Source organism: Elephas maximus, chromosome 10, assembly GCF_024166365.1.
Source record: "Elephas maximus indicus isolate mEleMax1 chromosome 10, mEleMax1 primary haplotype, whole genome shotgun sequence".
Taxonomy (NCBI): Eukaryota; Metazoa; Chordata; class Mammalia; order Proboscidea; family Elephantidae; genus Elephas; species Elephas maximus.
The window spans coordinates 50,071,690-50,088,552 of NC_064828.1; the positions used below are offsets into that span (position 1 = coordinate 50,071,690).

General features: G+C 39.0%; 1 protein-coding gene across 1 annotated transcript in view; it reads left to right on the plus strand.

Moving 5' to 3' along the window:
• Positions 1–16,863, plus strand: part of TTC6 (tetratricopeptide repeat domain 6) — a 312,748-nt gene that overhangs the window by 80,970 nt on the left and 214,915 nt on the right. The gene's annotated exons all lie outside the window — the stretch shown is intronic.

The following is a 16,863-nucleotide window of genomic DNA, read 5'->3' on the forward strand; positions in this document are numbered from 1 at the left end:
ACCTGCCTAGTTGTACAGTCTTTGACACTCAATTATTACTCTGGAAAGTGGTTTTTAAACAGTTTACTGAATTATGCTTTTTATGCATGACTTTGTTCTGTTGCTCTTTAGGGTTAAATGAAAAAGCTTATTAAATATCCATTTACAATGGAATCTTTGAGAATGCTAAATGGAATGCATAATTCATATAGGCTGTCACTAGTACAAAGCCAAATCAGTTTAACCAAGTATCAAGTAACAAGGAAATGGGAATAAGTGGCAGTCCTAATAGAACCAGTTCTGGGCAGCTAAAGGATCTGGATAATCAGAAAACTCCAAATAATAGTGGTTTAGATAAGATGGAGGAGCCCTGGTGGAACAGTGCTTAAAGTGCTCAGCTGCTAACTCAAAGGTCGGTGGTTTGAAATCACCAGTGGCTCCAGGGCACAAAGATGTGGCAGTCTGCTTCTGTAAAAATTTGCAGCCTTGGAAACCCTATGAGGCAGTTCTCTTCTGTCCTATAGGGTCAGTATGAGTCAGAATCAACTAGACAGCAGTGATTTGGTTTAGATGAGATGGAAGTTTATTTTTTTCTTGTAAAAAAGTCATGTAAAAAGGTAATCTAGGAGTATACAGTGCTCTGCTGTGTCAGGGATCCAGGAGTCTTCTGTCTTATTGCTCCACTGACTGTGGTCCTCATTCCCAAGGTCATAATATCAAGGGTAAACATGGCAACTCTAGTCATCACATCTGCATTCCAGCCAGCAGGAAGATTTTTTTTTTTTAAATAATTTTTATTGTGCTTTAAGTGAAAGTTTACAAATCAAGTCAGTCTGTCACATATAAACTTATGTACACCTTACTACATACTCCCATTTACTCTCCCGCTAATGAGTCAGCCCGCTCCCTCCTTCCAGTCTCTCCTTTCACGACCATTTTGGCAGTTTTTAACCCTCTCTACCTTCCCATCTCCCCTCCAGACAGGAGATACCAACACAGTCTCAAGCGTCCACGTGATACAAGTAGCTCAGTCTTCATCAGCATCTCTCTCCAACCCATTGTCCAGTCCCTTCCATGCCTGATGAGTTGTCTTCGGGAATGGTTCCTGTCCTGGGCCAACAGAAGGTTTGGGGACCATGACTGCCGGGATTCTTCTAGTCTCAGTCAGACCATTAAGTCTGGTCTTTTTATGAGAATTTGGGGTCTGCATGCCACTGTTCTCCTGCTCCCTCAGGGGTTCTCTATTGTGCTCCCTGTCAGGGAAGTCATCGGTTGTGGCCGGGCACCATCTAGTTCTTCTGGTCTCAGGATGATGTAAGTCTCTAGTTCATGTGGCCCTTTCTGTCTCTTGGGCTCACAGTTATCGTGTGACCTTGGTGTTCTTCATTCTCCTTTGATCCAGGTAGTTTGAGACCAATTGAAGCAGCAGGAGGATTTTAAACAATAAAGGCACATGCCCGAAGTGGCCCACCACTTCTGCTTATACTTCATTAGCCACATGACCACATGTATCTACAAAAGAGGTTTAAAAATGAAGTCATTTTTCTAGGCAGCCATGTGCCAAGGTCAACATTCTGTTACTGTGGAAGAGGGTTGAGGAAATATTAGGACAGTTTCTGTCATCGACTGTAGGGGTGATGCACCTTTTATAAAGACTTTGGTAGCTTGAAGAGTTATTCACTCTTGCTGCAAAGGTTCATTAAGCACCTGCGCTGATAGTTGAAGGATTTTGTATGTGGCACAGTTTAGCTTTAAGGAGTTAGGCAACATAACAAAGGAAGTAGCAGACAGTGAAAAATGGTGGAGAAAGCCCTGTGTTTGGAGTTAGATGACCTAAATCAGGATCCTTGTTTTGCAGTTTACTTGCCCCTTAAATTATTGGTGCCTCAGTTTTTTCATCTATGAAATGGAGTTAATAATATCTACCTTACAATGATGTGAAAATAAAATGACAATACATGTTACATGTACTGACATGCACTTCTTAACGGCTGTTAGTACCTACTGTCACATTGAATCCCATCAAACTTGAACCACTTACATTTTCAGCAGTAGCAAGTACCAGTTTCTGCTTGTCTACATCCTCACTAACATTGTGTGTTATTATTATTTTGAATATTTGCTAATAGGCCAGTGGCTCTCCAATACTTCTCAGTTGTGAAAACCTCTCTTCAAACGAACTATTCAGAGGAATTTGAAAATCCCAAACGTTTAATAGCGTGGCAGCTGTGTCTAGATTGGGAATGGGGAACCTGGAGCCCACCTGCTCAGTTCAGGCTCTCACCAGCCCACTTTTGGCCCCCTAGACATTTGTGCATTTATTCAGCAGCATTGAGTGCTTACACTGTGTTTGGCACTATATCAGATATGGGAAACAGAAATGAACAAAGTCCCTGTTTTCTTGGGGCCTGCATTCTAGAGGGAGGAAGCAGAGAGTAAACAAATAAAACAGCAGGATAAGAGAGATAGAGAATGATGGGGTGGACAGATACTTAAAGAAGATGCTCAGGAAAGGACTGTCAGATAATGTAATTTGAGCAGAGGTTGGAAGGAAGTAAAAGAGCCAGCCATACACCTCATGTGGGGTGGAGACCATTCCAGGAAGAGGGAGCAGACATTGCAAAGGTCCCAAGGCAGACTTGTTCTTGTGGTGTTTGAGGAACAGCAAGGTGGAGGGCTTGGAGTAGGAGGTATGGTAGGAGATGTAGTAAAAAGGTAGCCAAGAGCCAGATCAGCCGGGACAATGGTTCCAATACTGTCAGACCCAGCACTTCCTTCTCATTGCATATATTTTGTACGTATTTTGCCCCTTTTACAATTCTGAAATAAAATTTATAGATAATTATCATGTTTACCCATGTAATGTCAAAAATTAATATAAGCCCTGTTTATAATAGACACGAAAAATGGGAGTAATTTATAATTAAATCATAATTATAAATGACTACATTGGAAGATATAATGAAGTTGTTAGCTGCTTTTATCTACTGATAATGAGTGTGTTTTGGATAAGAAGATCAGGAGCTATAAGGTACAAGAAGGACAGGAAAATGAGGTAGCACTAGAATACATGTTAGGATAAGGAATACTAGACTAGATTTGTACGTATATGATAAGAGAAATTGGAAAATTGAATAGGGAGGTATGTCAAGACTAAAGGCATCTGAAATGGAGAAAATGAGGCATGTTACATTGCAAATGAGGAAGGCATCTTTGTAACTGTAATGCCAAAATAAATTTCTGTTGTGACATGGGACAGAGTAACAAAGTATCAAGGAACTTATCTCTCAACTTGAAATATCAGCACATATCAGGACACATTCAGCCTCTGGTACATAAAAAGATCTTGGAGACCATATCTTTCAATAGCTGATGACACTACAGGGTGGATTGGGAAAAAGAATAAGAAGAAGCTCTGGAGAAATAGACCCCTGTGCACAGTTTTGGACTAAGACTGAAAAACAAAAAAAAAAACAACAAAAAAATTTTTTTTTTAAAACAATAGGTCATTCAAAATTAAATAACTCCAGTATGTAATTTTTATGACATAGATGACTTATTGTATTTCCTAGGAAATATCTAAAAATCTTATAGATTGGCATAATATATATTTTAAAACTTCCTTTATTAATGAAATTAACATTATTGTGTCCATGCTGATTTAATTATGCTTGATTCTAAGTTTACAAAGTAAGTTTCATATACTCTCTGTTACATATTTTTATTCATCTCCTACAAATGCAGAATGAAATAAGTGTGTTGTTTTGGTGACAAAACTGTTACTAACAGAGTTGCCATTGGTGACCTGACATTCTAAAATGATAAGGGACTCTTACTGAAGTTCCCAAGAAAGCAAGGTGCAATCTTCCCATGGTTGACACAGTAGTTCCTGGAAAATATAGTGTTTATTAAGTGAGGGAAATATTTCGTGTGTAAGTATATAAAATGGAGTTAGATTCTGGGCTCCTATATTTATAAAATGGTTTTTCACCCACAGGAAAGCCTTTTAGGACGTTTGAAAGTTACTGCAGGATGTGGGGCATTTCTTTGTTTTATGGGATCGTTCTCTGAACTGCAGGACATCTAATATACCCCTGGCCCTCTCTTGCCCTCTAAATGCCCATAGAATGTTCCCATTTTAACAACCAAAAATATTTCCCCTACCCCAAGCAATTTCTAAATGTCCCCTAGGGACAGTACTACCCCTTCTGAGAATCACTGATGTGTTATCTTGTAGGCCGTGGTAAGAGCTTTGGTTTTCACTCAGGGTGATGTGGGAAGTCCTGGAGCGTTTTGAGTAGAGGCAGAATCATCTGGATACTGTGTGAACAATAGGTTATAGACGAAAAATGGTGGAGGAAGGAAGACTCAGTTACGCGGTTATTGCAGTAATCCAAGTGAGACATGAGAAATGACCTGACTCAGTGTGTATTTTAAAGGCTAAACCAACAGACATTGCATGTGGTTTGGATGTGTGATGGGAGAGAAAGACAGAGATATTGATATTGTAACTCCATGGTTTTTGGTTTGGAGATAATAACTCATGGAATAGATTTCCATTTTCTGAAAAGGTGAAGACCAAAGGTGGGCCAGGTTGGAGGATGGTTTTAGACATGTTGCATTTTGAGATGTCTAGTTTAGTAGATATACTGAAGTATGTTTTTATACCCTAATGATATCTACTAGGCTTTTCCATTTTTGTTCATAAGTTATATTGATGTATACTTTTTTTCTCTTGTTCTGTCCTTGTTCATTCTTGGTATCAAGGTCACATAAGCCTAATAGTTAGATGCTTTCTTTCTTTTTCTGTTCTCGTTATTATTCTCTTTGTATAAAAGAGAAATGATTTGTTTCTTGAAAGTTTGGCATTTTTCAGCTGTAACATTGTCAGAGCTGGTGTCTTTTGAATGAAGAGAGATTTTAAACATTATTTAAATTTCTTAAATGATGATTAATTTATTCAAGGTTTCGATCCCTCGCCAGGTAAATTCTGTGATCATGTATTTCTAGAAAATTATTTATATATCCAAGTTTTCCTTTTTTTTGGCATAAAGTTATTCATAGATTATTTTTTCTTATTTTGTGGCTTAGCCTTTTTTTTTTTAAATTGTACTTTAGATGAAGGTTTACAGACCAAACTGGCTTCTCGCTAAACAGTTAGTACACATATTGTTCTATGACATTGGTTAACAACCCCATGACATATCCCTTCTTGACCTTGGGTTCCCTATTACCAGCTTTCCTATCCCCTTGTGCCTTCTAGTCCTTGCCCCTGGGCTGGTGTGCCACTTTAGTCTCGTTTTGTTTTATGGGCTTGTCTAATCTTTGGATGAAGGATGAACCTCAGGAGTGACTTCATTACTGAATTAAAAGGGTATCCGGGGGCCATGCCCTTGGGGTTTCTCCAGTCTCTGTCAGGCCAACAAGTCTGTTCTCTTTTTGTGAGTTTAGAATTTTGTTCTAATTTTTCTCCAGCTCTGTCCCGGACCCTCTATTGTGATCCCCGTCAGAGCAGTCAGTGGTGTAGCCAGGCACCATTTAGTTGTACGAGAGTTGATCTGGCGGAGTCCGTGGTAGTTGTAGTCCATTAGTCATTTGGACTAATCTTTCCCTTGTGTCTTTAGTTTTCTTCGTTATTCTTTGCTCCTGAAGGGGTGAGACTAGTGGAGTATCCTAGATGGCCGCTTATAGGCTTTTAAGACCCCAGACAGTACTCACCAAAGTAGAATGTAGAACATTTTCTGTATAAACTATGTTATGCCAATTGAGGTAGATGTTCCCCGAGACCATGGTCCCCACATCCATCAGCCCAGTAATTCGGTCCCTCAGGGAGTTTGGATGTGTCTGTGGATCTTCCATGACCTTGCCTTGAACAACTTGTGCTGGCTTTCCCAGTACCGTGTTACTGTCTTACCCTTCGCCAGAGTTACCACTTATCTACTGTCTATTAAGTGTTTTTCCATCCCCACCCCTCCCCTCCCTTGTAACCTTTAAAGATTGTTTCTTTTTTTGTATGAACCTTTTCATGAGTTTTTATATAGTGGTCTCGCACAATATTTGTCATTTTGTGATTGACGTATTTTTACTCAGCATAATGCCCTCCAGATGAATCCATGTTTTGAGATGCTTCGCAGATTCATCATTGCCCTTTATCTTTGCATAGTACTCCATTGTGTGTATGTACCACAGTTTATTTATCCGTTCATCTGTTGATGAGCATCTAGGTTGTTTCCATCTTTTTGTTATTGTGAAGGATGCTGCAGTGAATGTGGGTGAGCACATGTCTGTTTATGTGACGTCTGTTATTTCTCTAGAATATATTCCTAGGAGTGGGATTGCTGGATCATATGGTATTTCTATTTCTAGCTTTCTAAGGAAGCACCATATTGTTTTCCAAAATTGTTGTACCATTTTGTATGCTCACTAGCAGTGCATAAGGGTTTTGATCTTCTCGCAGTCTCTCCAACATTTGTTATTTTTTTTTGATTCATGCCAGTAAGGTCTGCTTGAGATGGTATCTCATTGTGGTTTTGATTTGCATTTCTGTAATGGCTAGTGATTGTGAGCATTTCCTCATGTGTCTATTAGCCACTTGAATGTCTTCTTTGGTGAAGTGCCTGTTCATTTCCTTTGCCCATTTTTAAATTGGAATATTTGTCTTTTTGTTGTAGAGGTGTTAGATTTTCCTGTGGATTTTAGATATTAGAACTTTGTCGGATTTGTAATAGCTAAATTTTTTTCCCCAGTCTGTAGGTACTGTTTTTACTCTTTTGGTGAAGTCTTTTGATGAGCGTAAGTGTTTAATTTTTAGAAGATCCCAGTTATCTATCTTATCTTTTGGAATTTGTATGTTGTTACTTATGGTTTGTATCCTGTTAATGCCATGTATCAGGGCCTCTAGCATTGATCCTATTTTTTCTTCTATGATCTTTATAGTTTTTGGTTTTATATTTAGGTCTTTGATCCATTTGGAATTAGTTTTGTATATGGTTTGAGGTATGGGCCTGTTTCATTTTTTTGCAGATGGACATTCAGTTTTGCCAGCACCGTTTGTTAAAAAGACTGTCTTTTCCCCATTTGTTGGACTTGGGCCCTTGTTGAAGATCAGGTGAATATAAGTGAATGAATTTACACCTGGGGTCTCAATTCTGTTCCATTGGTCATTGTATCTGTTGTTGTACCAGTACCAGGCTGTTTCAACTACTGTAGCTGTACAGTAGGTTCTGAGGTCAGGTTGCTCAAGTCCTACTTTATTTTTCTTCTTCAGTAACACTTTACTTATCTGGGGTCTTTTCCCTTCCATATAAAGTTAATGATTAGGTTTTCCATCTCTTTAAAGAATGTTGTTGGTATTTGGATGAGGATTGCAGTGTATTTGTAGGTTGCTTTGGGTAGAATTGTCATTTTCACAATGTTGAGTCTACCTTTCCATGAGCATGGTTTGTTTTTCCACTTATGTAGGTCTCTTTTGGTTTCTTGTGGCAGTGTTTTGTAGTTTTCTTTGTATAGGTCTTTTACATCCCTGGTGGATTTAATACTGTCCTATGTATTTAAAAAAAGAAAAAAATTTTTTTTATGTATTTTATATTATTCAGGGGTGGCTGTTATAAATGGTATTGTTTTCCTGATTTCCTTTTGATTGTTCTCTTTATTGGTGTATAGGAATCCAACTGATTTTTGTATGTTTATCTTGTATCATGGCACGCTATTGAGTCTATTAGTTCCAGTAGCTTTTTCATGGGGTCTTTTGAATTTTCCATGTTCAGCATCATATCTGCAAATAGGGACAGTTTTAATTCTTTGTTATCAATTTGGATGCCGTTTATTTCTTGCCTTATTGGTCCAGCTAGAACTTCCAGCACAATGTTAAATAGAAGTAGTGATAAAGGGCATCCTTGTCCTGTTCCTGTTCTCAAGGGGAATGTTTTAAATCTCTCTTCATTAAGAATGATGTTGGCTGTTGCTTTTGCAAAGATGCCCTTTATTGTGTTGAGAATTTCACTTCTATATTGATTTTATTGAGAATTTTCATCAGGAGTGGGTGTTGGACTTTGTTGAAAGCCTTTTCTATGTCAATTGAGATGATCCTGTGATTCTTTTTTTCCCTTTTATTTATGTGGTGAACTACATTGGTTTTCTTATGTTGAACCATCCTTGCATACCTGGTATGAATCCTACTTGGTTGTGGTATATTAGTTTTTTGATATGATCCTGAATATTTTTGGCTAGAATTTTGTTGAGACTTTTTGCATCCATATTCATGAGAGATATTGGTCTATGATTTTCTTTTTTTGTGATGTCTTTGCCTGGTTTTGGTATCAGAGTTATGCTGGCTTCATAGAGTGAATTTGGAAGTATCCCTTCCTTTTCTGTGTTCTGAAATAGCTTGAGTAGTATTGGTGTAAACCTTTCTCTGAATATTTGGTGGAATTCTCCAGTGAAGCCATCTGGGCCAGGTGTTTCTTCTGTTCGGAGTTTTTTTTAAAAATTACTTTTTCATCTCTTCTCTTGTTATGGGTCTGTTCAGATTTTCAGTGTCATTTTATGTTAGTTTGGGTAACTAGTGTGTTTCTATGAATTTGTCCATTTCCTCTAGGTTTTCAAAGTTGTTGGAGTATAATAGTTCATAATACTCTGTTATGATGCTTTTTATTTCAGTTGGGTGTGTTGTAATGTCTCCCATTTCATTTCTTATTTGGATTATTTGTATCTCTTCTGTTTTTCTTTTGTCAATTTGGGCAGCGGTTTCTCGATTTTGTTGACACTTTCAAAGAACCAACTTTTGTTTTTGATAATTCTTTCTATTGTTTTTCTATTCCATATTTCATTTATTTCTGTTCTGATCTTTATTATTTCCTTTCTTCTGGTGGCTGTGGGCTTCTTTTGATCTCCTCTTTCTGTTTGTTCCTGTTGTGTAGCTAATATTTTGATTTTGTCCCTTTCTTCTTTTTTGATATGTGCATCTGTTGCTATAAATTGACCTCTGAGCACTGCCTTTGCTGTGTCCCATTAGTTTTGGTATGATGCATTTTCATTCTTGTTTGATTCTAGGAATTTTTTTATTCCATCTTTGATTTCTTCTATTACCCAATGGTTTTTAAGCCAGGTGTTATTCAGTTTCCATTTAATTGATTTTTTTTTCTTGGTCCTCTTATTGTTAATTTCTACTTTGATGGCATCATAGTCAGAGAAGACACTTTGTATTATCTTGATGTTTTGAATTTTGTTGAGGGTTACTTTGTGGCCTAAAATGTGGTCTATTCTGGAGCAAGTTCCATGTGTGTTGCAAAAGAATGTGTGCTTTGCAGCTGTTGGGTGGAGTGTTCTATATGTCTATTAGGTCAAAATGGCTGATTGTGTCCTTTAGATCTTTTGTATCTTTGCCGAGCTTCTTTCTAGATGTTTTGTCCTTTACTGAGAATGGTGTGTTGAAGTCTTCTACTATTATTGCAGAACTGTCAATTTCTCTTTTCGTTGCGGTTAGCATTTGTTTTTATGTATTTTGGAGCCCTGTCAGTGGGTGCATAGATAGTTATTATGGTTATGTCTTCATGATGGATCATCCCTTTAATCATTGTATAATGCTCTTTGTCTTTTATGGGGGATTTTGTTTTAAAGTCTATTTTATCTAAGATTAATACTGCTACTCCTGCTCTTTTTTGGTAGCTGTTTGATATATATTTTTCATTCTTCGATTCTTAATAAATTTACATCTTTATTTCAAAGGTGTGCCTCTTGTAGACAGCATATGAATGGATCATGTTTTTTAATCCATTCTGACACTATGTCTCGTTAAGGGTGCGTTTAGGCCAGTTACTTTCAGTATAATTATTGATAAGTGTGAGTTTACTGCTGTCATTTTATAGTGCTTTTTTTTGTGGTGTTGAGGTTTTCTTTGTTCCTCTCACTCTCTCATGCTGAATTCCTTTTGTTTGTGGATTTTGTTTTTACTGAGACTTTGTTTTTTTCTTCTTTATTTTGATGAGTAGGTTTGTTAGCTTTCTTTGTGGTTGCCTTGATATTTACCCTTGTCCCTAGGTTTCAACCAGTCTTTTATTACTTGGTATTGCCTTGCTTTCCTCTTCATTAGAAAGTTCTAGACATACACTATTTTTTCCTTCTTTTATTGTTCTGATGTTGTTGTCATCTACAGATTAACCTCTCTGGTTCCCTGTTGTAAATATTTTAGTTTTGAATAGTCTTTGAGAGTTCATTTCCTAGGTTGGTATCTGGCTGGTCCAACTTTGTATTCTGGATTCAGGCTGTTGTCTGATATTGTTTGTTCTCAAACCAGAGGACTCCCTTTAATAATTCTTGTAAGTTTGGTTTCATTTTTACATAGTCATTTAATTCCCGTTTATCTGGAAAGGTCCTAATTTCACTGTCGTATTTGAATGAGAGTTTTGCAGAATGTCTTATTCTTGGTTGGCAGTTTTCTTTCTTTCAAGGTTTTATGTATGTCACCCCATTGCTTTCCTGCCTGCATAGTTTCTGCTGAGTAATCAGAGCTTAGCCTTATTGCTTCCCCAGTACATGACTTTTTGTTTTTTTTCGAGCTGCTCTCAGGATTCTTTATTTGTCTTTGGTTTTAGGAAGTGTGGTTATGATATGTCTTGGCGATTTTCTTTTCATTTCTAATATGCAGTTCGTTGAGCTTCTTGGATGGTCAGCATTTCATCTTTCATGATATTCGGGATGTTTTCTGTCAGCAGTTCTTCAATGAGCCTCTCTGCATTTTCCGTTTTCTCCCCCAGTTCTGGAACTCCAATCACTCGTAAATTTTTGCTTTTGACTGTATCCCACATCATTTCTTCATTCTCTTCTGATTTTTCTTCAAACAGAGTGTTGTACAAGGATTCTTGTTCAGTTTTGCTGATCCTGTTTTCCATTGTTTCAGATCTGCTCCTCAGACCTTCTATGACACTGTCCACTTCTGAAATCTTGTTGTTTAACTTTTGGAATACTAATTGTTGTTTTTGTATGATTTCTAGTTGTGAGTTTATTTTGACATTTTGTTCCCATATTATTTTCCTGAATTCCTCCATTGTTTTGTCTGTATTTTCCATGAATTTTTCTATTTCTCCTGGTTTTTGTCTGCTTTTTGCTTCAGTTTTTGGATTGCTTTAAATATTAGAGATTTGAATTCCCTACCAGGTATTTCCAGTGCCTGTTTTTCTGCTGGAAAGTCATCTGATGTTTTATTTTCGATGCCTACTGGAACCATCCTGTCCTGTTTTTTCATATGTTTCGATATTGTCTGCTGTCTTCAGAACCCTCAGTAGTTATTTTCTTCATTTATTGATTGTAGATCTGTTTGTTTTGTCTCCTGCTTCTTTGTTTTATTTTGTTGTTTGCTCACCTATGGGCATGATACTTTTCACCTTCTTGTCCAATGGGCAGGGTTAGTCGCTTAGCTATGGTGCAGCATGGCAGGTGCCGCTGAAGGGTAGGGGCTGGGATAGGTTATTTGTGGCAGGTACTGGGGCTGGCAGGGTGAGCTCAGAGGCCGAGACGGGTAGGTTCCAACAGGCTGTGCCTGTGCTGTTAGGGGGTGTAATGTTTAGTGTACGGTGAACATAGGCGGGAGGGAAAGGGGATGTTGTATGTGTGGTCCTCAGTTGGGTATGGGAAAGGAGGGAGAGGAGAGAGGAACAAGAGCTTAAAAAAAAGTGCTGAACGACCCTGCTGTTGGAGTGGAGAGACAAGAACTGGAGAAATCAAGAAAAACAGAAAGGCAAAAAGATAAGAGAAAAAAATTAAAAAAAGAAATGCCTCCAGGGATTCCACCACTGACAGGTGAAGTTGTTCCCAGAAGGGGAGAGATGGCACACAGCACCAGGTATTCAGGAGACAGGAAAAGAAGAAAAGTAGGCAGAGATGAGAAACTGAGAAATGAAGAAAAACAAAAAGGAAAAAGAAAAAAAAATAAAGAGAAAAAGAAAAAAATTCCCCCAGAGATCCCACTGTTGACTTGGGAAGCATCTCCCCTCCCGGGACTTGGGGCACAGCCTGTCTAGAAGTGGCAAAGATGGCACATGGCACCAAACATTCAGGAGACAGGAAAAGAAGAAAAGTAGAGAGAGACGAGAAAGTGAGAAATGAAGAAAAACAAAAAGGAATAAAAGAAAACAACACAAAAAAAGGCCCCAGGGATCCCACCAGTGTGGCGGCGCAGACTGAGGAAGCAGTTTCCCAGCCGAGTGGTGCTTCGCAGACTGTCAAGAAGAAGCAAAGATGGCACACGGAGCCAGGTGTTCAAGAGAAAAGGGGGAGGAGGGAGGTGCTAAGAGACCAAAAGTAGCCTAAAAAAGCAACACCAGTAACAAAGAGATGGCACTGAAGGAGCTGGATGGTGAGGGCGGGGCGAATCCAAGTGGCACAGAGTTGGCGCCTCCCAGCTGAGAGACCATGGCCAGCTGGGAAGCGGCGGAGGCCATGCAGGGGGAAGAAGGGTGAGGAGTGGGAAGGCACATATTGCCGGTTACCAGGTTCTCTGTTTCCTGCTGGGAGCTCCATGAAGCTGCTTTCCTGTACTCCCTGTTCGCCAATCTCCCCCAGGAGTCCAAGATGGTGAATCTGTGCCGCATTAGCTGATAAGGGACCTCCGTTCTGCATCTCTCCTCACTCTGTTCTCTCTCAGTTTCTTATTGCATTTAGTGCTTGATTGAGTTCTTTATCTCTTCATTTGTTGCTCAGGGTTCCAGGATTAATGTTTGTCTGTGTTTTACTTATTTTTTTGGGTCTTTGCTGTGGAGGGACAGTGTGGTGCTTCCTTCTATAGTACCATGTTGGTTCCACCCTTTAAAAAAAAAAATATTGTATTTTTGGTAAAGGTTTACACAGCAGTTTAAGTTCCCAATCAAGAATTTCTGCACAGATTGTTCACTGGCACTGGTTACGTTCTTCACATTTCCTGAACATTTTCATTATTTCTGTTTTGATTGTTCCATCTCTATTAATCTAGCTTCCCTGCCCCCTTACTTTCTCATCTTTGTTTTAATGTACTTGCTGATCATTTGTTCTCATATAGATGATTTTTTATAGGAACCCAGTGGTCATGGGTGATATTCTTTATTGTGTGAGCCAATCTGTTGCTCAGCTAAAAGTTGACCTCAGGGGCTCATTTCAGCTCAAGGTTTAAAGACTATCTCAGGGCAATACTCTCGGGTTATCCTCCAGTCTCAACTCATCCAGTTAAGTCTGGATTTTTTAAGAATTAGAGGTTCTGCTCCACATTTTTCTCCCATTCTATTAGTATCCATCTATGTGGCCCTGATCAGAATGGTCAGTAGTGGTAGCTGGGCACCATCTAGTTCTTCTGGCCTCAGGGTAGATGAGGCTGTAGTTTGTGTAGGCTGTTAGTCCTGTAGACTAGTTTCTTGTTTGAGTCTTTGGTTTCCTTCTTACTCTTTTGATGTGGATGAGTACAGACCAGTAATTCTGTCTTAGATGGCTGTGTGCAAGCTTAAGACCCCAGACACTGCTCATCATACTAGCACGTAGAACATATTGTCTTAGCCTTTTGATTTTATAGCTGTGAAATCTGTCCGAGCATGTAGGGGGTATGAATCTCAGTCCCCAAACACAGAGATGCAAGAATACATTTATTTTTCTGTAATCAATTTAATGTCTTTTTTTGAGATCTCCTTCCATGAGGACCACAGATACTTAGGCAATTTGAGGATTCCCCTCCCCATTACTGGGATATTTACATACTCACTTCTGCTGAGACATCCATATTTCTCTCTAGTGGTCTATTTAAATCCTCACTTAGTCATCAGTCCACAGAGGCCCCTGCTGAATTGCCCCTTATTCCTATATCTAAGATTCCTTCAGTTTCCCCAGCTCTCCCATCCTTGATTGCCACTCTTGGGAGCACAGAAATCATTTTGCTGTTCTTAAGCCATTCAGGGGCCTGGTAAACTCTATGAGAACACACAAGGCTCCATCTGCCTTGAGATTTCCACATGGCCATTTTTCTCAGGGATCTTGCTACCTTTTGGGTTCTACATGGAAATTGGTTGTAGATCTCTTCTGCTCTCCATTCCAACAAACACATCTCTGTCTGCTTTGGGCTTAGCCCTAGGGACCCAGGGCAAGCCCCTATCCAATCCCTGGGATCCAACAGTATCTTTGTCTTCATCACCTTCTTGTCAACTTCCTCTGGCCAAGGAATTAAATCCTTTTCTAGCAGCAGAGGGAGGAAATCTTAAACTCATCTTGCTTTCTCCCAAATCTGTTGCCATTGCCCTACACTCTTTCTGTTCCACAAAGGGACCAGGTTCTTGGAACGTGAAAGCCAGAAAAAGATTCTTGTTTGATCATTTTATGTTCTGTTATAGTACCTTTTACTTAAAGGTCATGGGCCTCAAATGATCAAGCCAGTAAAGGGGAGAATACTGGGTGTGTGGGTTGGAGGAAAATATTAATGGATAGTTCAATCTCTCCAAGCTTTCAGTTGACAGATGAGGAGACAGAGTCTCAGAGAAGTAACAGATTTGCCAAGGCCACATACAGTTAGTGGTGGATCAGAGACCAAACTCCAGATACCCAGACGTTCATTCTTGTGTTCTATGACATCATATATTGCTGTCCAGTTATTTGAAACACGGAGTTTAGGCTCTACAACCCAATGCGTATTTTAAAATACATTGGCACTGCCATCATAAGCAAGTGAGCCATTTTAGATACTGAGTTTTCTTGATAATTAAGGGTTCAGTCCATTAAGAACAAGTATACCTTTTTTATGTTTATAATTTCATTAGAAACATCTTCTAAAATTGATTATACTGTTTTTCCTTTGTAAAAGTGTGGCTTGTTCCTCCTTGAATTCTTAGTTAGTAAGGTTTGTTGTGTAGTAAGGAGTTCCTGGGTGGTGCAGAAGATTAATGTGCTTGGCTGCTAACCAGCCCATTCAGAAGCCACCTTGGAAGAAAGGCCTGGTGATCTACCCCTGGAAAATCCGCCATTACACACCCTGTGGAGCACAGTTCTGCTCTGACACACGTGAGGTCGCCATGAGGCAGAGTCAATTCCATGATAACTGGGGTTTTTTGGCGGGGGGGAGTGCTATGTCCTAGTGGAGGTGGTGCTAAATTGATCCTTTTCTTGAAGACAAAGAGCATCATTTTGCATGTGGGTTCATACTATGCTCTAATATAGTGATGTCCCAAGATCTTACCAGGTGGGTGAAGAGTTTGCTCCATGCCCAGCATTCAGCTGTGCTCTGAGTGCTCTTGCTTCCTCCTTTCCATTAACCTGACAGCTGTCTCTCTTCTTTGCAGTGAATACATCAGTATGCTGTAAGCAGCTCTCCTACCACTGCTGTCTTTCTAATATTTTGTTTCCATTCTGCCATAGGCTTAGAAACTTGATAGATAAGCCTGGTAATATTGTTAGTAGAGTGAGAGTAAATCGCCTCCAAGGGAGGACCTCAAAGGCTTTCCTATGGGAAAGCGTGTGAGCTTCCCTGCACAGGGCTTTGCTGACATCTCTTTTGCCTGTGCCAAGGCCTTTTTTGCTTACATCCTGCTTCCTGCCTCTGCTAGATCCTTAAGGTTGCTGGATGTCCACATAGTGAATAGAAGAGGAATAACTGCTTTTTGGCCTTTCTTTCTCTTTTATTGATTCAGAGATACTATAAAAATATTTTTGCATTTGAAAAAACCACATTCTTAGCATCGAGCTATTAACTAGATACGTTACAAATCAGAATAAAAAATGACAACCGTAGAACCATAGAATACCTTTGGGCAATTTGGTTATTTAAGATGCAAACTATAGCCCTGACCTTGGGGGCTTTTTGAACCACAGAGGTCAGGTTAAACAAAACTCCAAACCTAATTAAACTTTTGTCGGACAGGGTGCTTGTTTGAGAACTGGTTGGACAGCTTTTAAAGCTTCACGTCGCAGTTCTTCACCAGAAAACAAATAGAAATATTAATACTTAGTACATATATTCTTTAATGCTAACTATAAGGTCTTAGTTTCATCACTTTTTGGCAAATGGAGAACAATGCCCTGTACACAGATTAATTGTAATGTTTGCAAGTTTTCTTCACTTAATTGTTGCATTATAAAATTGAGGTGAAACTATTTTTCTCGGAATCCTCTTTTCCCCTTTCTTCTTTTCTCCTCTCTCCCTCATCCTCTCCCTGTTGCGTTCTCTTTTTCTCTCTCTTCCTGTGTATGCAATTTATAAGTTCTTCTTAATTCCCTGCCACTACCATTTGAATATTTAAATAAACATAGTCACCTCTTTTAGTTTTCACTTGACCCTTAGAAGAAATTGAATCTTTATATTTTTTTCATCCATGATTCACTTTTTGGTCGTTTATGAAAACATTGAATTTTCCTTACATAAATATTCATTGAGTGCCTTCTAAGTGCCAAATACTTCTTGTTTTTAGTTGCCAGCAAGTCGACTTCAACTCATAGAGACCTTATGTATACCAGAACAAAAGTTGCCTGACCCTGCACCATTTTCATGATTGTCAATATGTTTGAGTCCATTGTCTCGGCTGTTGTGTCAATCTATCTCATTAAAAATTTAATTTTCACTGACCCTCTACTTTACCACCCATGATGTCCTTTTCTAGCTATTGGTCTTTCCTGATGACAAAGTAAGCAAGATGAAGGCTCACCATCCAAGCTTCTAAGGAGCATTCTGGCCAAATACTGGGGAGATAATTGTATGTGTGTGTGTATGTATCCCTTATATATGCTTTTTAATATATACAAATAAAAGGAACATTCATATGAGATGTTCAGTATGACTCAGAATAGAGTGCAAGGTTGGGGTCAAGCTAGGGTGGAGTGCAGAGACTGGAGGGAGATTAAGCTAGACAGGCAGGCAGTGGCCAGTTTGTGCCCATGTGAAGGAGT